General features: G+C 38.6%; 1 protein-coding gene across 4 annotated transcripts in view; it reads right to left on the minus strand.

The window, feature by feature from the left end:
• The window catches only part of LOC144318506 (uncharacterized), a 110321-nt gene that overhangs the window by 86259 nt on the left and 5334 nt on the right, over positions 1-18728 (minus strand). For all 4 annotated transcript variants that reach the window (XR_013384473.1, XR_013384470.1, XR_013384460.1 and 1 more), the window contains exon 2: positions 273-384. The gene's annotated coding sequence lies outside the window, so the exon portion shown is untranslated. The remainder of the gene's footprint in view (positions 1-272; positions 385-18728) is intronic.

Below are 18728 nucleotides of genomic sequence, written 5' to 3' on the forward strand. Positions count from 1 at the left end.
AAGAGCTTTTACTTGAAACAAAACAATTACAACAGAGCAAGTATAGCTTTAAGGCTTAGTGATGTGATTGGAATGGCATCTGAGGGAGATTCTCAGTGTCAGATGAATGGGAGTACAGAAATAGGCTAGTGATGGAGAAATTGGCCAAGCAACTGCAAAGTGGTTAAGCCTGATGCATGGCCTTGGACAAGGAAGAAAGACAGAAGGGCCAGATCTGCTAAATATTGCAAAGAGAGAACCAGAAGGCTTTAGAAAAACTGAATATAACTCACGAATAAAGCTGCGGAACTGAGAGGTGACAGATGCCACTGGATGTGATGTCAGAACATGGGGAGCTGAGGACTCAGCAAGATGTTGGAGAATGGCAACAGCTCTTCGGAGATGCTGTGGATGAGAGGAAAGAGGGAAGTCAAGGTCTCAGGCATTTTCTGTACATGAGGAAAGGCAAAGTACAGTAGTTGGAAGAGCAGAATGGAGCCTGTGGTAAACTTTTAACATAATGGCCACTTGGAGAATTCATTCTGGGGGAAAGAAATGTCTCAAAGTGCCTCACTATGGTGACTTGCATTGCTTTTCTCATGTCTGAATAATGGTCTTGCCCTGACCCCTCGTATTTGTGTATTCAAGATTCCTGAGTGTCACTGACCCATAGTTTCCCCACAGCCCTTTCAGGTCTGCTGTCTGTCCTCGTGACTCAATGCTGCCCATGGTGTCAGTCCAGCCCTCTCTTGTCAAAGAGCTTGGGTAAAGTTTAGAGAGGATGACTAGAATATAAGGCCCTTCTGGGGAGTCTGGCTGCAGGTCGGTAGTTGGAGACTGCTGCAGACAGATCTACAGCCTTGCGGAGGGGTTTGACTGCCTAGGAGAGGTGGTCATTGGATGGTGAGGGTGGAGGGCAAAGTTCAAAGCAGACAGCAGAAGCCCACGTTACCTGGAGCAGGTTCAGGGAGGCTGTTGGGAATGTGTTAGGTCTCCAGTTTCTGTGTCTGAATTGCTAGGAAGATGTCATGGAGAACACTGTAAATCGTTCCCTCTTGGACTGCTATACAGTCTCCTAATTGGTCTTTCCCAGTATACACTACCTCCCTGCCCATCTGTCACACATGCTACTGACTCATTTTCGAACACATCCTCAATATGTGTCACAGCCCTGCTCAGAATTTCTGAATATTCTGAGTAAAATACTCCCAAGTCTAAACTCCTTCAACCAAATTTAAAGTTCTTGGTGATTTTACCCTATCCTATCTATCTAACTTCCAGCAGGTTGGTTCTACTATCTGCACCTGTTCATCCAAGCTGCATGCCTTTGCACTTGCTATGCCTCAAGTTTGGAAACCCTTGCCTCTCACAGATCTGTCATCTACTTTAACCTCAAGACACATATTAAGAAAATGGATTCTTTTTTTTTTTTCTCCACTAAAAACAAAACAAACACATTCAGGTGAAGTGGAGAATACATTTATTAAATCATGTTACTTTATATATTTTTAAAAATTATTTATTTATTTATTTATTTATTTATTTATTTATTTATTTATGAGAGAGAGAGAGAGAGAGAGAGACAGCAAGGGGAGGAGCAGAGGCAGAGGGACAAGCAGACTCCACACTGAGTACAGAGACCAACTTGGGGCTCAATCTTAGGACCTTGAGATCATGACCTGAGCCAAAATGAAGAGTTAGACACTTAACCAACTGAGCCACCTGGGCACCCCAAATCATGTTAATATTTATTAAGCACTGGTTAGATTGCCAAGAGGTCTTCTGGAACAACCAGGATAAATAAATTCATTCTTTACTGAGCCTGGATCTCAGAACTTTCTGTCTTGGGGAAGCTTCTATGGCCATAGCCAAGCTGTTATGTTTCCTCTCAAAGAAATTAGTTCATCCACTCCCACTGGCTGGAACAAGTAGTGGGAGCTCAGCCCTCCTCAGGCTTCTGCACAGACTTTGTTATTTTGAGTAACATGGTGGAAAGACTTGATCTGGGAGTCTGAAACCTGGATTCCAGTTCCAGCTTACCACCTACTTGTGACCTGTGTAGGCAAGTGTTCTCACCTTCTTGGCATTTGTTTTCACCTGTAAGGTGAGAAGTTCAACTGGATGAATTTAAGGCTCCTTTTCTTTCAAGTTCATCATTCTATGATAAGAGTAATTAAGGGCAGACCCGGTGGCGCAGCGGTTTAGCGCCGCCTGCAGCCCAGGGCATGATCCTGGAGTCCCGGGATCGAGTCCCACATCAGGCTCTCTGCATGGAGCCTGCTTCTCCCTCTGCCTGTGTCTCTGCCTCTCTCTCTCTCTCTCTCTCTCTCTCTCTCTGCATCTCTATGAATAAATAAATAAAATCTTTAAAAAATTTTTAAAAAAGAGTAACTAAAATCAAGGTTGGGGTATATATAGCCCAGGTTATGGCAAGCTAATTTCTGTCAGCCAGCAATTCTACAATATTGGTTTCAGTTGCTAAGTTTTTGGAGGTGGCTTAAATTCTAACTTTGGTTGTAACTGTGTGCCCTTGAGTAAGGCCCCTTGTTTATGACTCCATCTTCCTCACTTGTAAAAGGAGATGGTATCACTTGCAATCGATGAACCTAGCCAAGAGTCTGAGTGTAATATTTGCTAAGTGCTTCAAGATTCTTCGGGAAAAGAGATAAAGTTTTAATGATGTACTTTCCCACTATACTTGAAGCCAAGTTGATTTTTAAAATACTCTTCCTAGTGTTAACCTCTGAAAGATATAAACATCTCCATTATGGTATCCAAACTGGAACCCCTTTTCTTTATTTCCCACAAGAAAATATAATCAGAAAGGAAAGCAAATGACTAATGAAAATGTAAACAGTAAGTTATTTATTCCTTTCTCACCACAACAAAAACTGAATCCTCCAATTATCTTGAGAAGCCAGTCTATCACAAATGGGTCAATTACCTTGGTTGACTCACTACTGCCTAATCAGACTTTCCATAAGATTGTTGTGTTCTTAGTAACTTTAAACGTAGTCTGCTAGGGTTATGTGGTGGCTCTGTGCAAAGTCAAGGCCAGGATGAACTGGGATGGGGAAACTATTCTGATGACGTTTGTTGTCTGTGAGTTAGTTGAGTGGTATACTTAGTTGTTTCTTGTAACTTTATTGGTCTTTGGCTGACTGATAATGGAATTATCTATAGAAAGATCCACTCTGGATTTTTACAATCAGTAGATGGACTCTCTAAGACACCGTGTCACGAAGAAAAGTAATGAAATAAGTAAATCTGCATTGCTCTAAGCGGAAAATGTGAATGATTCCTTAGCATTCTAATGAGTAAAAATAAATGCTAATTAGGATTTATGTTCTAAAGAATGGAGTGAGAAAATGGACGTGCCAGTATGTAAATTTTGTTCTTTAAAAATGACTAACCTAAAAACCTTTATAACTTGGACCATTCTTTTTAGAAAGGCATCTACACTGTGTGTATTGAAAACGTGAACCCAAAAAGAAGTCTACTCTCCACTGTCCATTCCCTTCATGACTCTCCAGTCATTAGCTTAAACTCTTAAATATCCTTATCCCATATCTAACCAAATGCCTACATTTTGTATATTCAACTCAGGATCCAGAAATCTGCTGGAAAATCATTCAACTCTGTGTAATTGGAGCCACCACAAATTCATGGAATCGGTCATTTACTTTAAAAACATTGACACTTTAGGTACCAGGTACCATGCAAGCACAGGGTATATAAATATGGTGAACAAAACTGTCGAGGCCTTCTTGACAGGGAGCTAGAAGGGAGAGGTAAGGAGGAGGAAAGCATATATAGGTCAAGTGACTCTTTCCTCTTTGATCTCAGATCTAGCATAGTGTTTCACATATAGTAAATTATGCAATCAAAAAAACATCTAGTCAGCACTTACTATGTGCCAGGCTCTATTTTAGGCTCTAGAGGACATCAGTGAACAAGGTAGACACAGAAGGCTCTGCTCTCTTAGAACCTACATTCTAGCCACGGAAAACAATGGTAAACAAACTTGACAAAAAGCAATAAATATACAAGGTAATTTCAAGTAATAAGTGCTGGGAAAGAAAGAAATAACGGTGGGGGGTGGGGAGGGCACACCTGAGTGGCTCAGTCAGTTAAGCGTCTGCCTTCAGCTCAGGTCATGATCCCAGAGTCCTGGGATCAAGCCCCACACTGGGCTCCCTGATCAGTGGGAAGCCTGCTTCTCCCTCTCCCCACCCCTTGCTCATGCTCTTGCACATTCTCCCTCTCACAAATAAATAAATAAAATCCTAAGAAAAGAAAAGAAAAGAAAAGAAAAGAAAAGAAAAGAAAAGAAAAGAAAAGAAAAGAAAAGAAAGATAAGACAAGACAGTTGGGATTGGGAGGCATTTTAGAAAGGCTACTTTGTGGACATGACCCTTGTACTAAGACCATGCAGAACATACAGGTGTTGTGATGAGCACAGTAGGTAGGGGAAATAGCAGGTGCAAAGTCCCCGAGGTATAGATACTTTGGTATGTTTCATATAAAGAAAGCCACTGTGACTGAAGTATGTTTAGTAAGAAGAGGAGAGAAAGATGATGCGGTCAGAGAGGTAAACAGGCACAGATCACATTGAGTTGTTAGGCCATTGTAAGGTTTGGCTTTTCATCATGCTGAGAGTAAGAATTCCAGGTTTTAAGCAGTCCAGGGGAAAAATGATGTGGGCTTACATGCAGGCTTTCAAATGTTTTTTAGCACGATAGCCAAGAAGACACATATTTTATATGGTAACTCAGTACATAAACACATATGCATAAACAAAAATTTCATGAAGCAATCCCTTTAACCATGAGTGATGCACTCTGAGATTTGCTATTTGATTTCACTGTAAAAGAAGAAATACTGGTTGTCATCCACCAAACTGATTTCATAACTCATCAATGGGTTGCAACTCACAGTTTTTGTAAAATGCTGGTTCAGTCTAAAGTGCTGACAGTAGAGATGGAGAAAAATGAACAGATTCAGGGTATATTTTAGAAGTAGAGTTGACAGTGGTTATTGATGGATTTGTGGGGAGGTAAGGAAAAAAGCCTGATAAACAATGATTTTCTATGATTTTGGCTTGAACAATGGGAGGATGTTCCTATATCCTGAGAGGGGGAAGACCAAGGAAGGAATATGTTTTACGGGAAGGGTAGAAAGAAAATCAATTAATTTTCTTTAAAGACTTTGAATAATTCCAATTATATACGTTCATGTACATACAGAATATTTGTAATATTACTTGCTCAAATTATAAGCCAACAAAAATTTTTGTGTAGACTCTTGAAAATACTTTAAAATTGTTAATTTTATTTTCATCATAGAAGCAAAGCCTGCTTACTAAAATAAAAGAGAAAGAAATGGGATCCGTGGTCTAGCCACATAGAAATGACCATGATTAATTGTTTTAATGTTTTCTTAATGTAACTTTTTCTATGGATAATGATAATTATGGTAATTGATGTTTAATGAGTAGCTTTATTTTTATAATGAGGTGAATTTAATGAGAAACCCAGTGAATTAGTCCACTGTTTCTTAAACTTTAAATATCTACACATATGATCACATCATATCTTCCAATCAGTTTTGTATAAGTGCTCAGATTGGGATGTATATACATCCATCTCCATACCTACTGAGAATCCTGGATAGAGGATTAAAATATATTTTTTCAAATATAAAATAACAGCTTAAGTTTACCGAAATACTGTGAAGTTAATATGGTTAATACCCCAAATCCGGTTTCCCCATTTATGTTAGTATGGTACATAGTTTTACAGTCAATTTGAGTCATACCATTTACAGAATTTTGAATCCTCACCTTTTCATTTTACAGTATTTTGTAAGTATCATTTCCACTTAAAATGTGGAACACGAATAGTGGTAGCAAGGTACTCTAGATATTACCTGTGCCAGCCACCTCATTTATCAGATGAGGAAATGGAGGTTAAGACCTGACTATGGAATGAAAGCACAGCTGCAGGCACCCATCCCCAGGTCCATGAGTGTAATGTGGCTGCTTCTTACCTATCCGGGAGATGTGAGGATGTAGGGAATAGTTCTTCTTGAATTCAGTCAACCAACAAATAGTCACTGAATGCCGACTGAGCATCAGATTATTATTGGGTTGGTGCAGAAACAGTAATACAGCAGTCACTCTCTATTCTCCAGGAATTTATGTTATAAATGTTTTTGGGCTGAAATCACAGAATAAAAGGGCATTGAGTTTCTGCTTTCCTTCAGTGAGGCGGGAAGGACAAAATGTATGGTGAAATGGTAGCAGAACATGATTTCAGAGAATTGTTGGGGTAGGCTGATAATGGCCCTCCTGAGATATCTATATTCTAATCCCTATAATCTGTGAATGTTACTTTACATAGCAAAAGGGGCTTTGCAGATGTGATTAAGGATCTTGATTATACAGGATTATCCAGATGGATCCAATGTAATCAAGAGAGTTCTTATATTACAGATGGTCCCTGACTCACAGTGGTTGGACTTACAATTTTTCAACCTTACAATGGTGTGAAAGTGATATGTATTCAACAGAAACTGTGCTTTGAATTCTGAGTTTTGATCTTTTCCCAGCTAGTGACATGTGGTATGATACTCTCTTATGATGCTGGGTGGTGGCAGCCCCAGCTCCCTGTTGGCCAGGTGATCACAAGGGTAAACAACTGATACACTTATAACCATTTTGTACCCAATTGGCCATCTGTTTCTCACTTTAAGTAGTGTTCAATAAGTTACATGAGGTATTCACCACTATATTATTAAATAGGCTTTGTGTGAGATGATTTTACTCAACTGTAGACTAATTCAGTGTTCTGAGCATGTTCAGGGTAGGCTAGGATGAGATACAATGTGCAATAGATTAGGTGTATTAAATGAATTTTTTACTTATTTTCAATTTATGATGGGCTTATTGGGACATAATCTCATCATAAATTGAGGAAGATCTATATAGGAAAGGAGGCAGGATACATGACCAGAAGTGCAGATGGCAGGGATGGGTTACTGGCTGCAAGCTGTGAGATGAAGAACATGGGCAGCATCTAGAGGCTGGAAAAGGCAAGGAAGAGTCTCTCCTAGAGTCTCCAGAAGGAATGCAGCCTTGCCAATGCTTTGGTTTAGCTGCTTAAGACCCATTCTGGACTTCCGACCTCCAGAACTGTAACGGAATAAATCTGTGTTGCCTTAAGCCACCAAATTTGTGGTAATTTGTTACAGCAGCAATGGAAACTAATGCAGTTGATAAGCTGACTACTTTTTATAAGAAGAAGAAAGTATTAGTATGATATTTTAGGATTATACAATATTAACCTCTAAGGTTCAACTCTGCTCTCTCTAGTCCAATAGCTTCATTTTCTTAGAGGAAACTCATGATGAAAAGGAAGTATCTGACAAGCTTCTCCTTATTCAAACTCATTATTTTACTTTGGCTTTGAAACCATATATGTAGCAGCATGATTCATAATAGCCCTGAACTGGAAACAACCCAAATGTCATCAATACTAGAATGGAAAACCCATTCCCTGTCTATTCCCACAGTGGAATACTACATAGCAATGAGAATGTATGAACTACAATTACTAGGAATAATATGGGTGAATAACATGAACTCATGTTATTGTTGAGTGAAAGAAGATAGATAACAGAGTTAATACCATATAATTCTATTTACATAAGTTTCAAAAAACAGGCAAAACTAATCTATGATGTTAACAGTTACACCTTGGAGAGAGACAAAGGCTGGATAACGACAGGGAGGGGTAAGGATGGAAGCTTCGGGATTCTGGCAATGTTCTGTCTCTTGATCTCAGTGCTGGTTACATGGGTGAGTTCATTTGGTAAAATTTATGTAATTTGTACAAACTTCTGGATGATATACATCAGTAAAAAGCTTACTTAAGATAAAACCATATGAATAGGTGCTCCCAATGGTTGTTTTAACAGTAGCTTAATATAAAGAATCGCGATTTTCAAGGGAAAACAGTGATCGAAATTCCTTGCTGGAGAACCTTCTTGGATTCATTGCCCAGAAAAGGAACCAACACCCCTCCTTGACTTTAGAATATTGGATTTAAAAATTTGTTATAAACCATTTGAAACACTTACTTTATGCTGTACTTATTAGCCTTACTCTCCTTCTCCCCCCACAACACATTATTTTCAAGCTGGTGTTTAAAAATACTATTTAGCTAAGAAGAAGTCAAACTCTCCCTCTTCGCAGATGACATGATACTGTACATAGGAAACCCAAAAGACTCCACCCCAAGATTGCTAGAACTCATACAGCAGTTCGGCAGTGTGGCAGGATACAAAATCAATGCCCAGAAATCAGTGGCATTTCTATACACTAACAATGAGACTTAAGAAAGACAAATTAAGGAATCAATCCCATTTACAATTGCACCCAAAAACATAAGACACCTAGGAATAAACCTAACCAAAGAGGTAAAGGATCTATACCCTAAAAACTACAGAACACTTCTGAAAGAAATTGAGGAAGACACAAAGAGATGGAAAAATATTCCATGCTCATGGATTGGAAGAATTAATATTGTTAAAATGTCAATGTGACTGTGACCCAGGGCAATTTACACATTTAATGCAATCCCTATCAAAATACCATGGACTTTCTTCAGAGAGTTGGAACAAATTATCTTAAGATTTGTGTGGAATCAGAAAAGACCCCAAATAGCCAAGTGAATATTAAAAAAGAAAACCATAGCTGGGGGCATCACAATGCCAGATTTCAGGTTGTATACTACAAAGCTGTGGTCATCAAGACAGTGTGGTACTGGCACAAAAACAGACACATAGATCAATGGAACAGAATAGAGAACCCAGAAGTGGACCCTCAACTTTATGGTCAACTAATATTCGACAAAGCAGGAAAGACTATCCACTGGAAAAAAGACAGTCTCTTCAATAAATGGTGCTGGGAAAATTGGATAGCCACGTGCAGAATGAAACTAGACCATTCTCTTACACAATTCATAAACATAAACTCAAAATGGATGAAAGATCTAAATGTGAGACAAGATTCCATCAAAATCCTAGAGGAGAACACAGGCAACACCCTTTCGAACTTGGCCACAGAAACTTCTTGGAAGATACATCTAGGAAGGCAAGAGAAACAAAAGCAAAAATGAATTATTGGGACTTCATCAAGATAAGAAGCTTCTGCACAGCAAAAGAAACAGTCAACAAAACTAAAAGACAACCTACAGAATGGGAGAAGATATTTGCAAATGACCTATCAGATAAAGGGCTAGTATCCAAGATCTATAAAGAACTTGTTAAATTCAACAGCAAAGAAACAAACAATCCAATCATGAAATGGGCAAAAGACATGAACAGAAATTTCACAGAGGAAGACATAGACATGGCCAACAAGCACATGAGAAAATGCTCATCACTGGCCATCGGGGAAATACAAATCCAAACCACAATGAGACCCCACCTCACACCAGTGAGAATAGTGAAAATTAACAAGACAGGAAACAACAAATGTTGGAGAGGATGTGGAGAAAGGGGAACCCTCTTGCACTGTTGGTGGGAATGTGAACTGGTGCAGCCACTCTGGAAAACTGTGTGGAGGTTCTTCAAAGAGTTAAACAGATCTGCCCTATGACCCAGCAATTGCACTGCTGGGGATTTACCCCAAAGATACAGATGCAGTGAAATGCTGGGACACCTGCACCCCAATGTTTACAGCAGCAATGGCCACAATAGCCAAACTGTGGAAGGAGCCTCGGTGTCACTGAAAGATGAATGGATAAAGGAGATGTGGTCTATGTATACAATGGAATATTACTCAGCCATTAGAAACGACAAATACCCACTATTTGCTTCCACGTGGAAGGACCTGGAGGGTATTATGCTGAGTTAAATAAGTCAATCAGAAAAGGACAAACATTATATGGTCTCATTCATTTGGGGAATATAAAAATTAGTGAAAGGGAATAAAGGAAAAGTAGAGAAAATGAGTGAAAATATCAGTGAGGGTGACAAAACATGAGAGACACCTAACTCTAGGAAATGAACAAGGGGTAGTGGAAGGGGAAGTGGGCAGGGGTTTGGGGTGACTGGGTGATGGGCACTGAGGGGAGCATTTGGCTGGATGAGCACTGGGTGTTATGCTGTATGTTGGCAAATTGAACTCCAATAAAAAATTAAAAAAACAAATATATATATATTATTTAATTGTGGGGAAGGAAAGTCTTCAATACATTCATGATAAATAAGAATTGCCTAATTATGGTTTCTGTGGAAGAATGAGGCTTTCTGATGTGTTTGGAATTGTATCTACTCGGGGCCCCCTATATTTTCAGCAACTGCTATTGGAAAGCTAAGGCTGGAGTCTGACTAATGAGACCCTTCACATGAAATATTGAGGGAAGGTAGTCTGTACAAGTCTGGTAGATTCCATTTATACAATGTTGAACAATTTAAATTTAAATACTAAGCAATCTATCAAATGATTTAAATAGCAAACATTTAAATAATAACATCCTACAGATTCAGTGGAAAAATATAATTTCCTATAACAAGTATGATTTCTAAAGTGTGTGGTCCTCACATAATTTTTTATTTCCTGGAAATAAACAAAAACATTGTAGTTGATAGTTGAATATCTTGGGGAACTTCTTTCTCTTCAGCAAACATTGAGGAGAAGAGCAATGAAATTTAAGTAAATCTTTACCCCAGCAGACTAGTGCTCTCTGTTTACTGTGTTCTTAAGGTCACTGGAGTGTGAGCACTTCCAACATTCTCTTATCTTTGCTAAGGAGGATGAGAGCCAGCACAGTACTTAGAATTCTCAAAGTACTTATATCAACAGGATTACTTCAGCACAAGGTTCATTATCAAATGTCATTGTGACCTCTAGCATTTCTTAAATTTACCAAAACCTGAAAACAATTTTGAAGGGTGCTTATGATTTTGTTTCAAAATGTTAAGGGAGCCAAAATTATAAAGTGAATATTGACTTAATACAATTTATTTTGGCAACTTAACTTCCTACCAAAACAAGATGAGTGAAAGTTGGTGACCAACTTCAGTAGGGAATATTAGTAATATCCTAAAACTTAAATCAAAGGGAAATAATAAGTAAAAACTGCAGTGCTGATCTGGGTAGCTAAGAAGGAATATTGATGTCCTTATTTTTTTAGGTCAAAGTTGGCAGCATTTTTATGTCAAAGTAAGTAATAAAAAAAAGATGATTTCAACCATAATAGCACTTATATTTAAAAAATTAGTTGTGAGAAATTTTGTGACAGTAATATGAGATATTAGACAACAAACAAACAAAAAAAGCATTTATGGACTACATAGTATTTATGAATTTTAATTTAAAATATTTTCCTTATTATCTCATGTTTAAAGACCTCATAAACTCATTTGTTGATAACCTAGCATAAGAGCTTTCAAAATAAGATGGTCTTCCTTTCTTCTTTCTATCCTTTCTCTCCTTCAAGGATGACTGAGGTATAGTACCAGACTCACAGTTCTTCTCATTGTGCTTACAAAGAATTAAGAGTTTTATTCAAATGCAGATTCTCATTCAGTAGGTCTGGGGTTTGTGCATGGTTGATCCTGGGGTTGATAGGAATTTATTTTTCTAATAAGCTTCTAGTTGATGCCAATGCTGTTGTACCTTGAATCCCACTTTGAGTAGTAAGGACTGAAAAGAGAAGTCCATTCCGAAAAAGTCCATAGTGTAGTTACAGCCACTTCCATTCTCCACTATAGTTCAAAAAGTCTCAACATATTTTTCAGATTATGTGTACAACCCAGGTGTCAACAGAAAGCCTCTCCTTGAAAATCTAGATAAAATTAGATCAAAACATATTGCTAATTCTGTAGCCTCTAAAAACCCAAACACTTTCCCACAATTTATAGAATGAACTCAGAGGCAAAACTTGTTTCATCTCCAATTTCCACAAAAAATACACCTGAACAAAGATATTGTCTGTAGACTTTACTGAGATGGGAGAAAACAGAGAAGGAGTTGATATAACACAAGCAATAATACTGAAAGGAACCGTGGGTTCCTGCTTCTGCAGGATGAGTTCAGCAGCTGAGTCTTTTAACAACAAGGTACTGTGTCCATCCTGTACTACATGCTATAAATGTCACCCCATGAGCACATGCTTCCTGAGGCGGCATTGAGCTATATATGATCACATACCTATTTAAAACAAGCAAATCAAAACTTTCTTCTGTCCAGATAGATCCAGGAGAATCCATTGGGGAGTATAAATGTTTAAATATAACAAATTAAATACTATTTAAAAAAAAAAAAACAGTGAAATAAGACAAGTTAAGAGACAACAAAAAGCAGTGCTTAGGGACTCCTGGGTGGCTCAGCAGTTGAGCCTTTGCCTTTGGCTCAGGGCATGATCCTAGAGTTCCAGGATCAAGTTCTGCATCGGGTTTCCTGCATGGAGCCTGCTTCTCCCTCTGCCTATGTCTCTGTCTCTCTCTCTCTGTCTCTCATGAATAAATAAAATCTTTTTAAAAAAACAATGCTTAATTAGTTGGTAGATACTGGCTGTATATCAATGTACATCAGGTGTCCATGTGACTTCCTATCATTCTTAAAGTCACATAATTACATAAGTAATAGTACATATGTATTCAGTATTTTACTTAGATATAGGAGAACATACTGCCATTGCCCTCCAAAGACTACTAGAAACATACTTGTGAGTGAACAAATTGGGGTTAAGTACTCACGGCAGAAAGGAAGAATGCATACCATGGGGAACTCATGGGGTGTCTCCATGACAAATTATAGGACTTGGGTTTGTGTTATCATTTAACACAATTTAGGGAGAGTTTGAGGAAATGGGGGCTGTGCTTAGGGCTGGATTTTGTCAGGAGACAGGTAATTCCATGATTGGGTATCTTAATAAATCTATCTTCAAGGAGAGAAGACCAAATGGAGAATAGGCTATTGGCAAAGAAGCACCAGTCATTCCTACTAGGCAGGTTAGAAGGATGTTGAGTAATTTCTGTGGCTTGCACAATGTTTATGTTATGTCTGTGTGCAGACATGACTATGGAGTGGCTTTTATTGCCCTGACTTACCATGGTCACAAAGCAGCCTTGTCTGATGCTGAAGTTCTGTGAAATTGTTGATGTTCAACAGGAGAGCCCCAAGGCCTAGCTGATAGTAGCAGGCCAATTCCTGGAGGTCAAGAGGTGCTTTCTTTCTTAATACATTTTAGAAGAAAAATAGCATACCTATTTTTTCCCCCTCAGAGTAGTATACCATGGAGATAATAAGGTGACAGATTGGATGGAATTATCTAGGTGAAGCACAACATCTTAAAAAATGGCAATATTTATGTGTTAGGCAGAAAGACCAAAACTTGTGTGACTGGTGTGACCTTCACAAATTTACAAATGCGATCACATGTTTTGTTTAATAAATTGAGTCCATGTTAGGAAGCAGTTTCCATACTTTTTCAGATACAGGTTCAACCCAAGAGTGGGGAGCTTTGTGAGTCTGTCCTCTTCCAGGCATCAAGTGGAGAGAGCACTGGAAATGGTAAGTCTACTATCTTTGTTTGAGTCCATAGGGTATCACCATTAGAGACTGGTCCCGCAGTCTGATGGATGGTGTTGGGATGTGCTTGTTGGTCTGATAGGGGACAACAGTACCATAGAGTTGCATTAGAATTATTACTGCCTTTTCTGTTTTTGTTTTTCAGCTTATCTGTGTGTCTCTGCAAGGCTGCAGTTGCCAGATATGAGTTAAGCAGCTAGAATTGCCAGCAAGCTGGAGAGATGCCTGGCTGCAGAGTAACGGTTGAGATCTAAGATCCAAGAAGAGAATTCAGCGCCTAGGGTAGTATCCCCGCACCGGGAGACACCAGTCTTGTCTTTTTTCTTTTCCTTTCTTTCTGAGGGAAGAAATGTGGGCTTTTACATCAAGTACCTTTACTTTAATTTCCAGTATAGTAACATAGGAGCTGTGTATCCTTTGGCAATTTAGTCTATCTGAACCTTTTCTCATCTGCTTAAACTACGAGTAATAGTAGCCTTGTGCTTCCTGCCTCCTTTGTGCATGGCATGGTCCTCTACCTAGCAAGCCTCTCCTGTTTCTTCCTTTCCACTTAGTAGGAATCCTACCTATCCCTGAAGACAAGTTTCAGTCACTATTCCCTCAGTGGCTCCAACCTATTGTGATTTCTGCTCCTTTTGAACTATTTATAGAAATAGATACTCAAAATACTGCTCAGTTAGCACTTATCAGTTAACTTCTTTTGTAGAACCTTATTCTCAAGGAGAAAGAAAAGAGCCAAAGAGGTAGGCTTAAAATAAGTTGTTTTGTTTATTTTTCCACCAATTTTCTAGTTCAGGCCTCCTCCTTCTGCATTCTTGATCTTCCAGCAGTAAAACAGATTGCCCTGGTTCTTCTTAGATATTCCACTGAGTTCTCTATCTGGTTGTAGTTTGAAAGAAAAAAAAAAATAAGCAAAAATGCTGCTGGACATTGCTTCTCCACCAGGGGTGTCAGCCTTTTAACTTTCCTGGCATTTCCTTTACTTCCTACTAGATCAGCATAGTTACAAGTTTTCTCCCTAATGCCTGAGATTGGCTCTGCCATTGCTGCCAAATGACAAAACATTAGATGAATTTCTCACCAGCAGTTGGAACCATCTGACTAACACAGGACCCCAGCTAAACTTAAATCTTTTTACCCCTGCTGGTCTCTAGCAAAAACTTTCTCCAAAGCACTCTGACATTGGAACCAATGCTGATTTCTTGCTCCCAACTCTGACCAGTCTCTGCAGTGATTTTAAAATGGTCATTGGGAAGCTCTGCTCCTTTTCAAATCCAATCACCAGACTACAAATAGCTTATTCACTCTGGCTCTGCATCTGGCCCTCCTCCACCTGTCTGGGATTATGTTTACCATTAGCTTTGAATAGCATTTTATTATTCTTATTTTTTTTTCTACCTTTTGACTCCCTTCACCCCTTTTTCTTACTTCCTGCCTCCCACCTCTGGCAACCACCAATCTGTTCTCCATATCTCTGTGCTTGTACTAGTTATTTATTTATTTTAGACTCTACATATAAGAAGGATAATATGGTATTTTTCTTTCTCTGCCTGACTTCAGTTAGAATGATGCATTTGAGGCCCAACCAAATTGTCCCAAATAGCAAGATTTCATTCTTTTTAGTGGCTGAATAATTTTAATTATATGTGAATATATACCACAATTTCCCCATCCATTCATCAGTGGACCTTAGCTTGTTTCCATATCTTGGCTATTGTTAATAATGCTGATTACATGGAGGTGTGTATACCTTTCCAAATTGGTGTTTTTCTTTTCTTCAGATAAATACTCAGAAGTGGAATTACTGAATTGTATGATAGATAGTTCTATTGTTAGCTTTCTGAGAAACCTCCATACTATTTTCCATAGTAGCTGCACCAACAGCACACAAGTGTTCCCTTTCTCCACATCTTTGCAAATACCTGTTATTTCTTGTATTTTTTTGGTAATAGCTATTCTAACATGTGATTTTGACTTGTATTTCCTTGATGATTAGTGATGTTGAGCATCTGGAAAATGTATTCAGATATTCTGCCAATTTTTTAATTGGATTGAAAGTTTTTGCTATTATTTATGAGTTCTTTATGTATTTTGGAATATTAGCCCCTTATCAGATTTATAATTTGTTTAAAAATTTCTCCATTCAATAGGTGGTCTTTTCATTTTGTTGATCTTTTTTTTTTCTGTACAGAAGCTCTTTAATTTGATGTAGTCCTACTTGTTTATTTGCTTTTGGTGCCAGTTAAAAATAAAATCATCTCCAAGATCTACATCAAGGAGTTTATTGCCTATGTTTTCTTCTAGGAGTTCTATAGTTTCAGATCTTAAGATCAAGTCTTTAATCCATTTTGAGTTGATTTTTTTGTGTGGGAATGTAGTGGTCCAGTTTCATTCTGTTGCATGTGGCCTGTCCACTTCTCCCAACACCATTTATTAAATTGACTGTCCTCTCCCCAATGTATATTCCTGGTTTCTTTGTCATAAATTAATTGACACATATGTGTGTGTTTATTTCTAAGCTCCTTATTCTATTCCTTTCTCTGTGTCTGTTCTTTTATGCCAGTACCATACTGTTTTAACTGCTATAGCTTTGTACTATAGTTTGAAATCAGGGAGTATAATGCCTCCAGCTTTGTTCTTTCTCAAGATTTTTTTGGCTATTCATGGTCATTTTTTTTTTGTTAAGATTTTATTTATTTATTCGAGAGAGAGAGAAAATGAGTGGTGGGGAGGGGCAGAGGGAGATAGAGATAGAAGCAGACTCCTCACTGAGCAGGAAGCCCAATGCAGGGCTTGATCCCAGGACCCAGGGATCATGACCTGAGCCAAAGGCAGCTGTTTAACTGAAAAAGCCACCCAGGAGCCCCAAAAGAGAGAATCTTAAGCAGGCTTCACACCCAACACAGAGCCTGACTTGGGGCTTGAACTCACAACCTGAGTTCTTGGCCTGAGCTGAAATCCAGAGTCAGACACTTAACTGACTGACCCACCCAGATGCCCGTGTTTTGTGATTCCATACAAATTTCAAGATTATTTGTTCCATTTCTGTGAAAAATGTCACTGGAATTCTGATATAGATTGCACTGAATATGTAGATTTCTTTGATTAGTATGCATATTTTAACAATATTAATTCTTTCAATCCAGGAGCACAAAATATCTTTCAATTTTTTGTGCCCTCTTCAGTTTCTTTAATGTTTTGTGGTTTCCAATATACAGGTCTTTCACCTCCTTGGTTAAATTTATTCCTGGTATTTTCTTTTCTTTTTTTTAAAGATAGCTTAAAAAAAAAAGATTTTATTTATTCATGAGAGACACACAGAGAGAGGCAGAGACATAGGCAGAGGGAGAAGCAGACCTCCCACAGGGTGCCTGATGCAGGACTCCATCCTGGATCCCCGGGATCACGCCCTGAGCCAAAGGCAGACACTCAATGGCTGAGCCACCCAGGCATCCCGATATTTTCTTCTTTTTGATGCAATTGCAAATGGGATTGTTTTCTTAATTTCCTTTTTTAGTAGCTTGTTATTTGTGTACGAAATGCAACAGATTTTTATGATTTTGTATCCTTCAACTTCACAGAGTTTATTAGTTCTTTTAGTGTTTTGATGGAATCTTTGGGGTTTTCTATACATAATATCATATCTGTAAGTGTTGATGATTTTACTTCTGCTTTTCCAATTTGGATGCCCTGTATTTCTTTTTCTTGTCTAACTGTTCTGACTAGGACTTCTCATACTATGCTCAGTAAAAATGAGGAGGTGAGCATCCTTGTCTTATTTTTGATCTTAGAGGAGAAGATTTAAGCTTTCCACCACTATGATATTAGCTGCGAGGTACATTCTCTCTGTACCCACTTTATTGAGAGCTTTTATCACAAATGGATATTGAATTTTGTTAAGTATTTTTTCTACATTCATTGAGATAATCGTTTGATTTTTATTTTTCATTTTATTATTGTGATGTATCACACTGATTTATAGATGATAAACCATTGTTACAGCCCTATAATAAATTACACTGATCAGGGTAGGGTGTGTGATCCTTTTAATGTATTGTTGAATTTGGTTAGCTAATATATCATTAAGAAGTTTTGCATCTATGTTCATGTTCTTGTGGTCCTTGTCTGGTTTTGGTGTCAGGGTAATGCTGCCTTCATAAAATAAGTCTGAAAAAGTTCCCTTCTCTTCTATGGAATTGGCTTCTGGTTCCAGTTCATGATAGCAATGTAGGAAGATCCTGAACTCTCCTACTCCCACAGAATACCACCTATGGAACAATCCCTCTTTAAAAAACCCAAAGTGTAGCTGAGTGATGACTACATTTTGGGCAAACGAGGAGAAAATCGCACTGAAGCGGATAGGAAAGCCTGGCACAGAATCTCACCATAAATCCCTCCATCCTCAGCATGTTGACTTACAACCAGAAGAAAACTCAAAGCCTGGAAAATTCAAAGCCTCCACACCCCCAGAGACCAAGGGTTTGCACCCTCTAATCAGGTAACTTAACTTGTAAGACCTACACCTGAGAGATGGACCCCCAAAACATCAAACTCACCCAGCCCCAGACTTAGGTCAGAGGCAGCCAACTGCACCCAGGCTTAAATAAAGAAAGCTCATATTAAAGCATCTGCCTGAAGGCAAGATTTTATTTTATTTTATTTTATTTTTTATTTTATTTATTTTATTTATTTTTAAGATTTATTTATTCATGAGAGACACACAGAAAGAGGCAGAGTCACAGGCAGAAGGTGAAGCAGGCTCCCTCCCAGGAGCCTGTTGGAGGACTTGATCCAAAGACCTTCAGATCACGACCCTAGACAAAGGCAAAAGCTCAATCATTGAACCACCCAGGCACCCCTGAAGGGCAGGCATCTAATTTACATACACATGTAGGTGCCTGCTGGAAAATTCTCTGGGATGGACTTTAGCAGGTACCCCGTTTGCCCTACCCCCTTTCCAGGATCCAGAGCAGCAGCATCTCCTGGAAGTGTGCTTTACTGTGGCTGCAGCCCAGGGGCTGTCTTGGCCACCTGGCTTGGAAGCCAGTGCAGCTTGTGCTCCCATTGGATTATAGAAAGGAGCTCATACCCCTTTCTGGTATCTCAAGTTTTGCAGCTGCTGCCATGGGTCACTTCTGTTTTACCT

Source organism: Canis aureus, chromosome 8 (assembly GCF_053574225.1).
Source record: "Canis aureus isolate CA01 chromosome 8, VMU_Caureus_v.1.0, whole genome shotgun sequence".
Classification (NCBI taxonomy): Eukaryota; Metazoa; Chordata; class Mammalia; order Carnivora; family Canidae; genus Canis; species Canis aureus.